Raw genomic sequence first — 7,038 nt, 5'->3', positions numbered from 1 at the left:
ATCTTGTTTTTCCGAAATGTCATAATTTTTCCCCAGAGGACTCCCGAATCCGACCACATCTCCCCTACATCATTATATCATTTTCCGTCTCTTTCTAGGAGAACAATTATGTCAATGAGTGAGTGGTAATCGAGCTATATATAGTATAACTAGTGTTTTGCTCGGTGCGCGAGCTGCTAAAGCAGCTCGCGTGACGTGGTAATGTTTAGCTTTATTGTATTAAACCGAATCGAGTTATTAAGATGCAAAATTCACCGCGAAAACACCATAAAACAACACCCATATCGATTTTTTTCTTAAAAAAGGCATGTCCGCCATCTTGGATTTCAAAATAAATGTCTTTATCAAAATCAGCACCCTGGAAAACTCTGAAAACGACATCCATATCATTTTTTGTAAAAACGGGGTAGTTGAGGGTAATAAAGTAGGGTGCGTGGGTGCGCGGACCACTAAAGTGGTCCGCGAGCATGCAGAGTTTGTTCCACCGAGTAGACCTTCGGACCCTGATCATCTTTTGCCAAGAAACCACTCTTCCATCTTTTATAGCCTCCGAGATAGACACCGACGAAATTTGTACGGCGGCCATCTTGTTTTTCCAAAATTTTCCACTTTTTCTATTAATCGTTTACTACATTCTTCAAAGATTGCGAGTTTCAACGAAATCGGTTGGAAAACAAAAGAGTTGCAAAAATCATATAGGCAGCCATCTTGTTTTTCTGAAATGTCATAATTTTTCCCTATTCATATCGCGCTTCAAAACATATCTCCCCTACATTATCGTATCGTTTTCCGTCTCTTTCTAGGAGAATGAGACATTCAATATTCGCCATACAAAATGTATGGGAAAATAAATTCCGCCATTTTGAATTTTTTTTCTATTCATCGAGTAGACCTTTGGATCCTGATCCTCTTTTGCCAAGAAACCACACCTCCATCTTTTATACCCTCCGAGCTGGACGCCGGCGAAATTTGTATGGCGGCCATCTTTTCTTCGCCATTTTGAATTTTTTTTCAGCTTTTTGGCAATTGGATGATGTCATGAATGACATTTGGTCGAGCACCCCCCACCTATCTTCAATACCTTGAGCGGACCCTTCACCCGTCTCCGAAACCCTCAATCATCAGCTCTCTCCATAATTTTGGCTTACTAAGTTTTTGTTTTCTATACGACACCATCAGTGAAAAAAAATTTTTTCATACAAAATTTTACAGGAGTTTTCTAGTTGAAAATCTCGAAAATCTCCCCAAAAGTGGCAACACCGGTTGCATATCTTCATACTGCCAGCCGAGATACACAATCGATTCATACATACTGACTTTCCAAAATGTTGCCAACTGCCTCAAAAACGTGATCAAAATTTCGAAAAATTAAAAAAAATACAAAATGGCCGCCAACTCATTTTGCAGAAATAAATTACATCGTTGTACAACTTTTCCAATAACTACAGGATATACCGCTCCCGATGACGTTTCAATCTCTCCTCTCGCTCACACCCACGCGAAACCATCGCCCCTAAAAAAAGACCACGTCGAAAATCATTTTTTCTTTGATAAATTCCAGTGTTGCCAGTCTTCGGCGACAAAAATACCCAAATGTCATTTGTATGATCAAAACACATAATCGGTCATACTCGAATTTTGCGAAAAGTCCGTATTTCGATTTTTTTCAATTTCCTGAAAATCTTGAAATTTCCCCAAAAAATGGGGTAATTTCTTTCCTCCAATCTATACCTCGAGCCTATACGTACAATCGCTTCATAGAAGCCGAATCGCTCCGATGTTGCCAACTTTGAGATATTTAACTTTTAAAATTGCGTTTTTTCGTACCTCTAACATAATGGCCGCCACGACAGCCGCCATCTTGAATTTTTAAAAACCACTCCCATTCCGTCAAAATTCAGGATAATCATAGACGAAACCAGAAAAAAATAATTATTATCGATTTCCCGTTTCGGATCTGTGGCGCCGCGGTTCGGGGTCGAAAAATCAAAATTTTGAAAACGCTACGGTTCGGCCGCCATCTTGTTTTTTCAATTTTTTCGACATTTCCCATTAATCGTTTACTATTTTCTTCAAAGATTGCAAAATTCAACGAAATCGGTTGGAAAACAACGGAGCTGCAAAAATCACGCCGGCCGCCATCTTGTTTTTCCGAAAAGTCATAATTTTTCCCCAGAGGGTTCCCGAATCCGAACACATCTCCCCTACATCACTATATCATTTTCCTTCTCTTTCTAGGAGAACAATTATGTCAATGAGTGAGTCAGTCAGTGGTAATTGAGCTATATATAGTATAATAACTAGTGTTTCGCTCGGTGCGCGAGCTGCTAAAGCAGCTCGCGTGACGTGGTTGGGTTTACTTTATTATATTTAACCAAATTTATTTATTAAGATAGACAATTCACCACAAAAACCTACAAAACGACACCCATATCAATTTTTTTCTTAAAAAGTGCATGTCCGCCATCTTGGATTTCAAAATAAATGTCGTTATCAAAATCAGCACCCTGAAAAAGTCTGAAAACGACATCCATATCATTTTCTGTAAAAACGGGGTAGTTGAGGTTAATAATAATAATAATAATAATCCCGGCGAGTCACTCAGACATGTGCTTTCGGGATGTTCGGCGCTTGCCAACACTGAGTATCTGCATAGACACAACCAAGCAGCCAAAATCCTTCACCAAGAGCTTGCTCTGAAGTACGGTCTCCTGGATGAGAGGTTGCCGTATTACAAGTACACACCGGTGCCGGTACTCGAGCGCGACGGAGTCCGGCTCTATTGGGACCGGTCCATCATCACGGACAGGACTATTCTAGCGAATAAGCCTGACATCGTGCTGGTGGACCGGGCACAGTCGAGGGTGTTTTTGGTGGACATCACCATTCCATATGACGAGAACCTCGTGAGAGCTGAGACGGAGAAAAAACGCAAGTATCTTGATCTGGCTCACGAGGTTTCCGACATGTGGCATGTGGAGTCTACCGAAATCATCCCAATCGTCATATCTGCAAACGGGTTGATCCCAGTCAGCCTCGCTCACCATCTGAGGCGACTGGGGTTCCGTGGCAGTTCGCTCGCAGCCAGGATGCAAAAAGCGGTCTTGCTAGACTCGGCAAGGATAGTCCGCCGCTTTCTCAGCCTGTCGCCCTGACCCCCGGCCGTTTGGTCTCCCCTGCCGGGGCGTAATCCTCCGCCCGGTACAAATATTTATTTATGTAAATGTGTATGTAGGTTTATTTATTTTTATATATGTAAGTATATTATATTCTCTTTGGCTTCTATATATATCTATTTTGTAACCGGGCGTGAGAGTAAGTTATATAGATAATAATAATAACCCCCCCCCCCTTTTTTTATGATGATGGATCGAAATATAAGGAATGTGCGAATAGGGCCGCTGCCTGGGGGTCGCCAGGGCGCGCCTGGAGCTGGCGCTGGGCGTAGCAGCATACGGGCCGCCAGTACCATCAGTCGACCGGCACTGCCACCTAGCCGGTCGACACATCCATCATCCCCACCAGATGGCTTGGCTCCGACAGGGTCCACCAGGGCCCAATCTTCGGCGCCCGCCGCTGGTGGTGTACGCCGCATGCGCTGGACTTCTCTCATGAACGAGAATGTCATGCGTGCGTACTACAGGGCGACAGGAGGGGAAACCGGACGGACTGGCTACCGAGCGGCAATGTACCGCGAGTTCCTGCTGCTCGAGCCGAATCTAACTGTCACGGAACAAAACCTGGCAGACCGGGCTCGGTATATTCAGCGTTCTAACATCTTCAACGCTGCCGAGCTCGAACGATTGCGACGTGAGGCTGTTCCAGAAGTGTCAGCACCAACCACAGTGCAAATCGTCTCCCAGGCGGAGCCTGTCCGCGAGGAGGCAACTACCACCTTACAAGATTTGCCTGTGGAGGAAGACACTGGGGAAACAGTCTCCCTGGATATAGAGCGGATGAGAAGGATTCTAGAAGAGGCGATCTCTGAAATCCGAAACGCTCCTCTAGAGAATCGTCCGCGGCTCTCCCGACTTACGCTCAATGTAGTGACGCGGGATGTCATTGAGGCTATTAACAAAATGCTGCCACAACATCTGGAGAGCAGCACTGGCCTGGGTGATGCGGCTTCTATTATCTTCGGTGCGGCGCTAGCCGTGCACCGATTCATCGGTGCCAAGACTCCGGGACCGGGGCGTGCTGCTGCCACAAGGCGCAGCGCGGAACCGGCCTGGAAGAAGAGAATAGAACACCGTATCACTCTTGCCAGAGTCCTCATTGGCAGACTGCAAAGCTTCAGGTCGGGCAACACTAGGCCAAGGATTGTGCGATCTGTTAGAGTTGCGTTTAACGGGTGTGGGGTCAGGTTGGACCAGCCCGATATTGCGCAAAAGCTAACAGAGCGAATCGACGACCTGAAGCAGAAAATCGCTGCATGGGGGAACCGCATCCGACGATACTCGGCAAGAGTTGAGCGATTTCAGCAAAATCGTCTCTTCTCGAGTGATCAGAAAAGGTTCTACAAAAGACTGGAGTGCCCAGCAGTCTGCTCTACCTCTCAGCGACCGGACCCGGCCGACCTAGTCGCTTTCTGGCGGGGGGTGTGGTCGAGAGAGGTGGAGCATGAGGAGGGCCCTTGGATTGCGGCGGTAGAGGAAGCATGTGCCAGAATAGAACCGATGAACCCGGTCGCCATCTCTGCGGAGGATGTAGCTGGTGCAGTGAGACGGGCTCCGAACTGGAAAAGCCCGGGACCCGACGGACTGCATCACTACTGGCTGAAAGGTTTTTCGGCTTGCCATGCGACCTTGGCTCGACAATTCCAAGAGGCTCTCGAGCAGAGGGCACTCCCGAGCCTTTTCACTACCGGGATCACTCACCTAGCTCCAAAGTCCACCGATGCCACCGACCCGGCTAAGTATCGTCCCATTACGTGTCTTACTACCATCTATAAGACACTGACATCCGTTCTGAGCCTCAAGATCTCCCGTCACATAGACGAGAATAACATCATGTCTGGGGCTCAGAACGGATGTCGGGGCGGTAGTCGTGGTACTAAGGAGCTCCTTCTCATCGACTCCGTTGCGGGCCAACTGGTCAAACGCAACCGTCGGAATTTCTCCGCCGCCTGGATCGACTACAAAAAGGCATTCGACTCGGTGCCCCATTCATGGCTCTTGAGGGTCCTTGAGCTGTACAAAGTTGACAGTGCAGTTCGAGACTTCCTTGAGGCATGCATGGGGCAATGGAGCACGATCCTGTGTCTCCATGGTGAGCGGTTGGCGGCTGCCGATGACCGGATAAGGATAGGACGGGGTATCTTCCAGGGTGATTGTCTGAGCCCGCTATGGTTTTGCCTGTCTCTGAACCCGCTTAGCACCCTGCTGGAGGGCTCGGGGACAGGCTTTCAGTTTCGGAGAGGAGGGACAAAAGTACCTCACCTTCTGTACATGGATGACCTCAAACTGCTGGCACCCAATGCCACCCGCCTGAGGGAGCTGCTGAACATCACCACTGAGTTCAGCAATTCCATCAGGATGGAGCTTGGACTGGACAAGTGTGCGGTCATACATGTGGAGAGGGGACAGGTTACTCATTCGGCCGAGATTAGTCTCGAGCCATCCAACATTAAGACCCTCTCTGAAGCTGAGTCATACCGGTATCTGGGCATGTCACAATCCCTAGGTGTAAAAGAGGCGGACATGAAACAGTCTGTTTGCGAGGCCTTTTTTGGCCGTCTGACAAAAGTCTGTAAAAGTTATTTGTCAGGCGCCAATAAGGTCCGAGCTTATAACGGCTGGGTTATGCCCGTCCTCATGTACACCTTTGGCGTGCTCAGTTGGACTCAGACCGAACTTGACGCCCTGGACAGAAAAGTCCGCACGACTATGACTCTCTATCGCATGCACCATCCAAAATCGTCTGTGATGAGATTGTATATCCCTCGGAAGTGTGGAGGTCGAGGCGTATTAAGCGTCAAGACCATGCATAACCGGGAGATATCCAATCTCAGAACCTACTTTGAGACGATGAGGGGGTCCCCCATGCATAGAGAGGTCATAGAATGTGATAAAGGACTCACTCCACTATCCTTAGCCAAAACCGAGTGGCAGAAACCGGTGGTACTTAGCACCTCTGACCGGGAGACCGTATGGAAGGAGAAGGAGTTGCACGGACGCTTTTTTAAAGCTCTTAATGAGCCACACGTAGATAAAAAAGCGTCCGTGCAATGGCTGCGCTTTGGTGACCTTTTCGGGGAAACCGAAGGGTTTGTCTGTGCGATACAAGATCAGGTGGTTAAGACGCGGAACTACCGAAAGTACATTCTGAAGGATGGCACTCACGACATCTGTCGAGCTTGTCGCCATCCCGGCGAGTCACTCAGACATGTGCTTTCGGGATGTTCGGCGCTTGCCAACACTGAGTATCTGCATAGACACAACCAAGCAGCCAAAATCCTTCACCAAGAGCTTGCTCTGAAGTACGGTCTCCTGGATGAGAGGTTGCCGTATTACAAGTACACACCGGTGCCGGTACTCGAGCGCGACGGAGTCCGGCTCTATTGGGACCGGTCCATCATCACGGACAGGACTATTCTAGCGAATAAGCCTGACATCGTGCTGGTGGACCGGGCACAGTCGAGGGTGTTTTTGGTGGACATCACCATTCCATATGACGAGAACCTCGTGAGAGCTGAGACGGAGAAAAAACGCAAGTATCTTGATCTGGCTCACGAGGTTTCCGACATGTGGCATGTGGAGTCCACCGAAATCATCCCAATCGTCATATCTGCAAACGGGTTGATCCCAGTCAGCCTCGCTCACCATCTGAGGCGACTGGGGTTCCGTGGCAGTTCGCTCGCAGCCAGGATGCAAAAAGCGGTCTTGCTAGACTCGGCAAGGATAGTCCGCCGCTTTCTCAGCCTGTCGCCCTGACCCCCGGCCGTTTGGTCTCCCCTGCCGGGGCGTAATCCTCCGCCCGGTACAAATATTTATTTATGTAAATGTGTATGTAGGTTTATTTATTTTTATATATGTAAGT

The sequence above is a fragment of the Maniola jurtina genome, chromosome W, assembly GCF_905333055.1.
Source record: "Maniola jurtina chromosome W, ilManJurt1.1, whole genome shotgun sequence".
Lineage (NCBI taxonomy): Eukaryota > Metazoa > Arthropoda > Insecta > Lepidoptera > Nymphalidae > Maniola > Maniola jurtina.
Note: the sequence above shows the minus strand (reverse complement) of the source record.